Below are 10,120 nucleotides of genomic sequence, written 5' to 3'. Positions count from 1 at the left end.
ATATAGAGATAGCATCATGATATCATTTCATGGTGGGAACAAACAGTATTAAAGCAGAAAATGCACATTTGAAATAGTGGATTTAATCATAATAAACTGATGCTAATTTTAACTTTAGGGCATTCGATGAATGTGATTTGCAAAAGTTAATAGCAAACAAAAGAGAAGATATTGCCATATATTAATGATTGTTATTCATACATTATTTAGAGTAGAATCCACAACATATTTCTTTTAAGTTATTCTCATAAGTACTCTGGAGGGATGACTAGATCACTAGAGATGCTGACAACAGACAGCAAAAGACTCAGTCCAAGCAAAGTTAATATACGTGTTTACAGTATGCAATCATTCCTTATAAAAAGCAATGAAATTGTTTCCCTACAATCTGAACAAAAATAGAAACATGAACTTATTTTTTATATATGTTCCTTCTAGTGAAGTTGTAAAATCTGTTGAAAAGAAATCGGTTATCTTCCACTTCTTTCTTTTTGAAATCATGCAAATTGTGTAGCTGAAACACAGGTAGGAGTTCTCTCATTGGTGTTAGCAAGTTATTTCTGCTTACTAAAGAGGAAAATGTCCAGAAGGCATGCTTTGTTATAGATTCTTATTTCCAAACATCCATTTTACTATTGGGGATGTTTCCATTCTAAGACGGGAAGATAAAGCAGGGAACTTTGTCTTGAGTTGTTGCCTCGATGACATAAAGTGCCATCCTCGTCAATGTTTTTGACCAAAATGTTCTTTCTTTCCTCTCACCAAACTCTCCTCAGGAGGACTGCTTTCTCTGATGATAATTCAGGAATGAAAGGGACAAAATTGTTAAATAAAAGTTATCATTACTCCTACATCAACACTCTGCAATATATCTGATTTCAAAACATTCTAACACCCCACTTCTGATACCACATCTTTCCCTTAATAAAAATACATATATTTTTAAAATTTATTGGGGTGACAATTGTTAGTAAAATTACATAGATTTCAGGTGTACAGTTCTGTATTACATCATCTATAAATCCCATTGTGTGTTCACCACCCAGAGTCAGTTCTCCTTCCATCACCATATATTTGATCCCCTTTACCCTCATCTCCCACCCCCCACCCCCAAAAATATTTTTTAAACAAAGGGAAATCTCAGTTCTTCAAATGGATTTATCATGTCTTGATAAGAGGTCTTCACTAATATCAATATTTTGAATTGTCCACTTATTTGGTGCCTGGGAGAGCAAGATTAAGAATAGGTGACTAATCTGTCTCTTTTTTTGTAAAGAGGGAGAAGGACAATTGTGATAGGGTAAGAAGGAAAAGAAAACTGCATGATGTCTTCACCACAAGAGTGTGTATTCTCAAGTAGATCAGCTTTAGGAAAGAGTCCAAAAGTGAGTTGAGGACTTTAAACTTGATTATTTAAAACTATTCATGCCTATGACCCCTTGAGCCCCAGTGAATGAGCCTACCCTGTTTGAAGTCTTTTGTTCAAAAACATAAGCTAATATTACTTCACTCTTTAACCTTCAAGTGGCCTCTCCTTTCTCTTGGGATCAAGGCCAACCCTGTTAATGTCACCTACAAGGTGATGGAGCTGTGTCTGCAATCTTACCCTTACACTTAACCACCAACTAGACTGGGCTTCCTTAGGTTCTTTAAACCTACCAGGATTTCTTTCCTTCAAAGTTTTTGCACATGTTTTCTTCAACCTCATGTTTTTCTCTCTCCTCTCCTGTGTTTTAGTCTGAATTACTCCTATTGAGCTCACATTTTAAATGTCAGTTCCTCTTAAAGGCCTTTCTGGACTGCCCACCTTCCTCCCCTTCCAACCAGGGCTGGATTCAGCACCCCTCCTTAAGCACATATGGTCCAGTCGCCAAAAGGCCCCACCTATCTCTCAGCTCTATTGTGATAATTAAAGCTTACTTGTAGCCATGAACACCATGAGGGCCATGAGCACTGTTTTGTTCACTACTGTATTGTCAACACCTTTGTCAAGGCCTAGCCTATAAGTTGATTGAAGCCTATATTTCAACAGATATGAGAGAATTTACACATTCAAACAAATCCTGCCCTTCAAAGTAGTTACTTTAGCCAACTGTCAGATTATTTATTCCACTGCTCAACACAATTAGGAATTCCTCAGCATGAAACATTATACAAACCAGTTATAATGATCCCAGAAATGTCTGTCAGGAACCCTGAGTTCTAGACTGGACTTCGTCATGGATTCATTTTCCATTGGGTAAGTCATTTAATATCGACCTATCCCTCTACTTCAAAGCTCTGTAATTTCTTCCCACTGGTTTTACTTTAATAAAAACTCACCTATGGGCCATGAACACAGACTGAAATGCCTCACTTGTACAATGAAATGGTTTAGTGGGCAACATAGTTCTCCATTTATAAATTAATCAGGAGTCTTATTTCTCTTTCCAGTTTTTCTTTTATCATTTGAATTTGAGCCCTTGACTATCTTATTAAAATGATGACAAAGTTGGTAAATCTTCTTAAGTTTTTTTTTTCTATTATTTAGTAGTTCTGGTAAAAAGTTTGATGTTGGAAATGAGAAGGTGGACACTAAAACGAAATTGAAGCTTTAGATTATTGTGGACTTCATGAAAATTAGGTTTTATTATTCTCATTTAAATCAAGTAATTATTAAAGTCATGTCTATAATAAACTTGATTAAATTTGCTATGGAAAACTATCTTCTCTGATGATTCTGTGATGATTTTCATCAACATATCACATTAGTGTGTTTCTGTGTTTTTTTTTAAAACCCCCACATGTTCAATAAATGATTAAATTAATCTTTTAAAACATGTAAGTAAAACAATTAAGAATTAAAAGTATAAAACATGTTAAAGAGGAAGAGAATAAATAACAGGTGTATCACGGACCTGGGATGAGTTAATTTATGAAGCTATTAAAATACTGCAAGTTTCCTAGCAGCTCACATATGATAGGAAATTCATTGGGTAACTCAGTTCTGAGTCTAATAAGAGGACACCTACAGATTTGTTCTTTTCAATATAGACTCTTTTTCCATTCCCATCAAGTCATAGATAAAATCTAACACAAATTTTATACAAATCTCAATATATTTTTTATCTTTTGACTCATTGTCACATTATTAATTTATAGAGCTTCAGGTGAACAGAAAGTTTGGGTCATCAGACTCATATCTTGTGTTATCGTTGTATCCTTCGACACTGTGAAAGAAACAAGTGCAAGAAGTTTATTTACTTTTTAGTCAACATATTAGAATCATAATATTCAATCATTAATAGCTATCTATGAGCAAAACATTTGTTAGTAGAATGAACTAAAGTCAAAAACATTTTTGAAAGTAGCCTGCAATAAATATGACCTTTTGTGACCTTTCCTAACTATTCAATCTGGTGATAGGTTATATTTCCATTATATTTTCTATTTAAAATATTTAATAATAAATACATTTTAAATTTCTAAAGTTATAAAAAATGCAAACATTGAAGGATCTATTTCTCATTATGATCTTTGTATGAATAAAGAAAAAACGTGGGAAATTTGCCAGTTCTCAATGTTTAGATTATATGGGGAATAAAAAAAGTGCTTATTAGAGGAAACTAGAACCACAGTGCCACTTCACATTTGTGGAATTAGTTGAGTCTCTAAAGAAGGGGTTTGGAATCATGAGAAGGTGATCCAGACAGAAAAAATATCACAGAAAGGTTTCAGGGCTCTGTTTTACCCTTCCTTTAAGGAACCACTGCTTTTCTGAAATTCCCTATAAACACAATGAAATGGGGCTCCAGAGGGATAGTGATCAGTGGGAAGGGGTAGGATTATAAAATCCGGTTAGGCCAGATGTTGGCCTGGTAGGCCTGTGAGTTTGGAAATTAACCTGTGGAAAATATGGAGAGCTTTCAAGCAATGATGTGATGAGATAGAAAAGGGTTTTAAAAGGCACGGCCTTGCTGAGGTACATAGGATGAACTGGAGAGAAGAAAGCCTGGAGATCTGAAGTAGTTGGGAGGCTACAAAAATAGTCCCGGTGGGAAAGGATATATGTCTGCACAAAGATGTTGACTGTGAAGAAAGAAAGATATATGGTATTACAGAAGGTTACACAACATGATTTAGGTTTAAGGAGTGAAATGAAGAACTTAATTGAGTGTTCAAGGTGGGCTGAGTTCTGAGAATACTAATAGAAATAAGGATGACAGAAGGTAAGTTTTTTCTAGGGTGCTGTGTTTGAGGTATCAATATGGCAAAATTATTCAGTAGAGATCTGGACATGCAAACCTGAAACTTGAGAAATCAGCTCGAGTAATATTTGGAAACCCTCCACATAAAATGCTAGAGTTGCATCCCAAGAATGGATCAATTTTCTAAGAGAAAGGCCATAGAGAAGGCTGGAGTTCTCAAGACTGAACATAATGGAAAAGTCAAGAATTTAAAAATAGACGGATGAATGAATCAGAAAGCAAGCAAGCAAAAAAAAAAAAAAAAAAAAAAAAAAAAAGAGCAGAAAGCAGAATTCATGGGAGAAGTAGGTGAGTGTCATTTCAATCTGGCCCAAAGTGGGGGAAAAAAGGCTTTCAGAAAGGTTAGGAACGGCAACAGTGTTGGATGCCCCAGAGAGGATGAAATGAGACCTGAGGAAAAGTCTGAAAGCATTCAGCTTCCCAATGGTTTCATAGAAGCAGCAATTTTAATCCTACTTGTCTCCTCTCTTGATAATAAACTTTCTCTTAGTGAATATGATTCTGTTTTGCATAGTAGGAAATGCACATCCCCCAAGGTGCAGAACTTCTCCAGCTCCTCTCCAGTAGCTTATCTAGAATACCAGATGTGTCCTATTGGGAACTTACGTGCTTCAACATTCTTCTCAGGACCACCATAAGTAGCAATTCACTCTACTTGAGAAGAGATCATGGCCATTTATGGTCATTTCTGTTTCCTAAGAGTATCCTCATGGATGCCTAAGGTATTTCTGGAAGTCACAGATGGCAAAAGTACATCTGTCATAAGACATCTGACATTTATTGACCGCCAATTATGTGCCATGCATTTGCTAACATTTCCATAATTGTTTCCTTATTTAATATTGGCACCCCTGTTAGTTGGACATTATTGGGAATTATATTGTTCCAAATTTTTTTGAAGTGGCATCCCAGAATTGTTTTATTCCCCTAGTAGTAGTAAACAATATCTCTATATCTTTGAAAACTGAGAAAATGTTCCACTCTTGGACCAAAAGATCAAAGAATCAAAATTAGAAAAGCATTTCAGCACTAGAGAATAATGTTTATTAGGCCATATGTCACCTACTCTTCTGGTTTGTTACTAATAATTATTTGAAATTACAAATTTCAGGGAATATCTTCTAGTAGAGATAAAATGAAGCTCCTTATATAAATGAGAAATACCATAATTTCTGAATGTAAGGAATTTTTCACTAAGTCAATTTATTTAGGCTAAGTACAGTTAAAAGTTTTAATTTGAAATTTGACATAGTGGCTTAACTATCATCTCTTGCATCTGGTTTATAGATGTTGACAGTTTCTTCTTTTTTTGTTTTTAACCTATTGGCTTATGGGAGAAATATATCATCATTTATACTTAAACCCAAACTACAAAGTAAAAATAATCTACGAATCTGAGAAGGTATATTTCACCCTGAAAGTAAACAGGGATGCAATTTTTCATGGCTAATAATTTTTATAATTGGGATACTATATACTTCCTATCTAATTAATGAAGAGTTGGGTTATTTATATCTTCTGAAAATCCAGCCTATGTTGCCCTCTTAATGGTAAATTGAAGAAGCTGTCATTAACAATATTTCACAGGTGCGTTGTGATTGAAATTTTTTTTCTTTTCCGGCCCAGAACTTCCCCTCCCCTTAGGATTTCAGAGTGTGATAATCATAGTTTGAAGCAGAAGTATATTAGATGATGTCAAACCCTTTGTCTCACGTAAGCCCTAAGTCAAAGGATGAATTGAGGAATGGTTCAATGATGAATCAAGGTTGGTGGAAAAGTGTTGATGAGTGGGCACTGGGTAAAAGGAAAGGTAAGGAGGGAAATTTAACCAGGAGCCTCTCTCCAGGTTATAGTATCTGTAGCTGGATGGGCCGTTACTTTAGTGGTTACAGCCAGTTTCAGTGCAAATCAGATCAAGCAAAGTGTCTGTGTTATTCTGAAGTAGAAGCCAGGGAGGGAAGCCAGTGAGCAGAGAGCTAGATAATCTAGTCTGAACCTCAAGAAGAAAATATGTAAACCAAAGAGAATGCTGGAGGGTGCCAGACAAGAGCAAGGACCAAGTCTGGGTGGAATGAAGGTCAGCCCCAAAGACATGTTGACTATAAGAGCTAATGACTAAGGGAAGCTATGGGCAGTAGCTGAAAGGAGTTTAAACGCTTCCTGGTAGGGTCTCAGATCCAAATAGAATGAAAGGAACCTTATGAAATGTCAGAGTTATCATATCCCACAAATGATTTAAACCTTTTATGAATAATTAAATCAAATTACTTTAAATTAAATATAAAGTCAGTCTATACTTCATAGCTATTCTTCCCAGACACTGTGTGAATCATCCGAAATACAAAAGGAGTAGGTCGTGGCCCCTGTAAGTCCAAACCCCATAGTCTAGTGAAGGAGAAAGGCTTGAAAACAATCAAAAGAAAGCATATAATAAAATGGGGATGTGAACACATCATCACAATACTGAAAGGATAAGGGAAGCCTGCACAGAGGCGGGATTTGTGACCTGGGTAGGAAATACACTTTGCCAGGGAAGAAAGTCAGGGATTAGGACAGTGCCTAAGTATTCCAGGTACAGTGAAAATATATGGGTAGACTGAAAGATTTATTGGCATTAGAATGATGAGAGGGAGAGGAGCCAGATAGAGACAAGAGCTGTGATTAGCCTTACCTGTAGGGCAGTAATTCTCAAGGCGTGCTCCCAGGATCGGTTCCATTAGCATCTGGGAATGAACTAGAAATGTACATTCTCAGGCCTCACCTAGCATGAGAAATTCTGGAGAAAGGGTGGGCCCAGTGATCTGTACTTTACTGAGCCTGCAGAAGATTCTGATGTACAATGAAGTGTTAGAACTGCTGCAGGGAAAGGTGAGACTACAGGGAATAATTAAGCAAGGGACAAGATCCTATTTTCTTCTTAGGGTGAAAACTAGCCCAAGAATGGAGGATGGACTAGACTAATGGCTTAAGACCATCACTATTGTAAGAAAGAGAGGCTGAAAGACAAATATCTGTAATGAGAAGATATGGGTCAGCATTTGACGTGGTGACTAAGGAAGCAATTTGGAGTCGCTAATTAGGAGGCAACCAAATAACTCCAATGTTGAAGTCCTACTGTTTATTCTTAAAGTTTCTCATATCTTTCATTTCAACATTTTTCTATTTTTCTCTTATTTCTTACATAATTGGGCACAAATGGCAGCATTACTTTAATAACAGGAGTAAAGAAGGCCCTGGAGAGCCCCACAGTACTGCCTAGGGTAGACCCCTGTAAATCTTTGTGTCTTTATAAGAAGGCCTGGAAATCTTTCTGTTATGGTCTGAATTGTGTCCTCTACCCCAAAGTTCATGTGTTGAAGCCCTAGCCCCCAATGTGACTGCATTTGGAAATAGGGACCATAAAGAGGTAATAAAGGTTAAATGAGGTAACAGTGTGAAGCCTTAATCTGATAGGACTGGTGTCCTCATAAGAAGAATAGACACTAGATAACACTCTCTCTCTCTCTCTCTCTCTGTCTCTCTCTCTCTCTGTCTGTCTGTCTCTCACTGTGCACTGAAAAAGGCTATGTGAAGACAAAGTGAAAAGGCGTCTCAATAAGCCAGGAAGAGAAACCAACCCCGATGGCACTTTGATCTTAGCTTTCCAGCTTCCTGAACTGTGAGACTATAAATTTCTTTTGTCCAAGCCACCCAGTCTTCGGTATTTTGTTTTGGCACGCTGAGTTGACTAAGACACTACTGTAGTGGAAAGAACATGGCCTGTGGAACCAAATGGTTGTGGATTTAAATACCAGCTCTGCCATTTATTAGCTGTATCTTTGTGCCTTGCTCTCTTCATTGTAAAATTTTGACAATGAAGATCATATTGCCTCTTCTAGTCATTTATTTATTCAGCAATTATTTATCAAATGCTTTGTATGTACGAGGTACTCAACAAAAAATTGCTATGCTCTGAGGCTGCAATAGTGATTAAAAGCGAACATGATCCTTTATCTCCTAGAGCTTATAATACAGAGAGGGTCAGACAATAATAACTAAATCTCAAAAATTCATGTTAATTTGTAATTACCATTAGTGCTACAGCTTCTGCTAAAGAGATGTGCTTCACTCAAGGAGCGTGCCCCTTCCTAGGGTAGTTGGTCAATGCAGGAGTATAAAGCTTAGCCCCCTCCTGTCCAGTCAGGACAATTCTGAAGGGCCATCCCAGCTTCATAGCTCCTCATGGAGTTGGCTAAGCTGTTGTTATGACTAACCACAACTCATCTTCTCCATCTGCCTAACCCAGTTTCTTTCCCTTCTTTTCCAAAGTATTGACCACCAAAGCACTCCCTAATAAACTTCCTGTATGTTAATATCTCAAAATCTGCTTCCTAAGGACACATGCTGCAATATCAGGTTTATAAGGAATATTTATTTATAAACATGCTCTGTCATCAAGGATGGAAAGTGAAGATTCTTTAGCTGAACCTGGGGAGTGGGACAGGGGCTCTGCAAAGCCCATCCCTCATCTGTCTGCTCACAAACTAGGAGCCAGTAGACCCAGAACCAGGATGGCCAGGGCAGGTGACACTGCTTATTGTCCTGACACTGACCAATCATAGATCTTTTCTGGAACCTTTAATAAGTCAAATGGTGAAAAGTGTTGAGACATGGCCTGAGATTGGAAGCGATAAAAACATCATTTGCACCTTCACTTCACCTATCCAGAGCTTAAGAGTTGGAAATGGCAAGACTATGACACAGTCACAGAAATGGGTGGAGATTTGCACAAGATAAATTGCCTAGAAATAGATTTAAGATAAAAGAACTGAAAAGTACAAGGTAGGTTATTCAGTAAATACTTCTGGGAATATAGTTTTAGAAAAATTGATTAATTAGTTGGGAAAAAGTAAAGTTAGATATTCAATTCCCACAATAAAATCAAATAAAGAGAAAAAAATAGATATAAAATAACAATCTATTAAAAAAAGAAAATGGAAGAAATATAGAGGATGAGATGGATTATCAATAAGAATTAAATAATGGAATAAATAATAAGTAAAAATACTCCATATATGTATAAATCTGTCAAATTATTATTAATAAAAATAAAAGAAAAACAATTATAATACATGTTACAAACAGGATAGAAAATAGTTTCACATAGAAAGACAATATGTAAATCAATAAGAAAAATAGTAATAGCTTAATTCAAAATGGGAAAGAATATGGTAGGAATTCATAGGACAATAAAAAGTCTAGTAAGCAGACAAAATATTTATCACTACTAATAAAAATTAATAAGTTTTAACCACATGCCTGTTTGTATCAATTTAGCAAATACATTTAAAATGACTTTACCTATTGTTGACAATTCATCCACAGAAACTAGCACAATAATTTCATTGCGTAGGTATCATCCTTCAGAAATCAGCTAGAGATGAAAGTTTTGTTTTTAGAATATTTCTTGCAGTGTTAAATTTAAAAGAAAAATTAGAAACAACTTTCAGATTCAACAATAGATAAACAGTGAAATAAAGTTTGATATCTAGACACAGCTCACAACAAGAAAAGAACAGGCAAATAGTGGATTGGCATGATCCTGGAGACAGTAAACTGGGTTTTGTTTTATTTTGTTTTTGTTTTTTGGCCTGGATTTTTAATGTACTCCCAATGACATGTTGCATAGTTAGAGAAGATAGTTATGGAGAAGATGGCAAACATTTACACAGCACCAAAGGAGTTAAGAACATAAACTGGATCGGATTTCCATGTGTTCCCATTCAGTTGCGTTGCTTGTATGATCTTATTTTTTGGGGAATGAGGAACTGTTGCAAGTCCTTGTATTAATTATTCATAGGACAATGTCTTTGCGTAGCAAGGAGCAGGAACCC

Source organism: Rhinolophus ferrumequinum, chromosome 17, assembly GCF_004115265.2.
Source record: "Rhinolophus ferrumequinum isolate MPI-CBG mRhiFer1 chromosome 17, mRhiFer1_v1.p, whole genome shotgun sequence".
Lineage (NCBI taxonomy): Eukaryota > Metazoa > Chordata > Mammalia > Chiroptera > Rhinolophidae > Rhinolophus > Rhinolophus ferrumequinum.
This window is presented reverse-complemented; position numbering follows the sequence as displayed.